Source organism: Sciurus carolinensis, unplaced genomic scaffold (genome assembly GCF_902686445.1).
Source record: "Sciurus carolinensis unplaced genomic scaffold, mSciCar1.2, whole genome shotgun sequence".
Lineage (NCBI taxonomy): Eukaryota > Metazoa > Chordata > Mammalia > Rodentia > Sciuridae > Sciurus > Sciurus carolinensis.
In genome coordinates, this window is record NW_025920230.1 from 552,211 (window position 1) to 553,067 (window position 857).

Consider the following 857-nt stretch of genomic DNA (forward strand, 5'->3'; position numbering starts at 1 on the left):
TTATGGAACATATTTTGTGCTTCTTCACATGTCTCATATATATTGGTTGTAATATAGATATAACGGACACTATATTTTTGTGCATCTGAATTTCATTGTTTTCCTGAATGGAATACTGGGTTTTATTTCAGTCCACAAGACATTTCCTTGTAGACAGTTTGGTCCATGTAAATCTCATCTTGTGATATTTCAGAGTAGATCAAGAATATCATTTCTTCTAGAGCTACCATAGTCTTTCTTCTGGAAAATCATCTTTCTATGTTCCCTACTGAATGCATAGGGTTACTGTACTCATTGGTTGGACCTCCAATATCTCCTAACACTGTCTTAAGTTCATATCAGCTGACAGTCCCCAGTATGTGTTCATTATTTAACACATCATTTACCAGGCCAAATGGAATTGTATTTTGCAAGTTTACAAATTAGAATTAGAACAACACATATTTCTGACTATCTTTCCCCATGTAACTCTCTTCTGCTCAGTATCCCTGGTATTACACAAATTCAAATTTCCTCAGTAGCCCCAAACTCTGGCCTCTGAATTCTTGGCTCACTGAGAATGCTAGGTTCTACTGGGCTTGTTGTTCATGTCCTGAAGTCTTAGAGTGTTTCCAGGAAGAAACCCACTGGTTTGTAAGTGATATAAATGTTTCATCATTTATGTCATGGTTACCACATTCTCTGTCATTTTAGATGCACTTTGCAGGGTCAGCTTAATGCAACCCATTTGCCTTTTCCTGTGCTAGTGCAAAAGCCCTAGTCAGATATTTTTCATCAAATTCTGCCTTTTAATCACATGATAGCATAGAAACATCAATTTTTAACTTTTTTTGTTACAGTTAGCATTCTTTGTATAT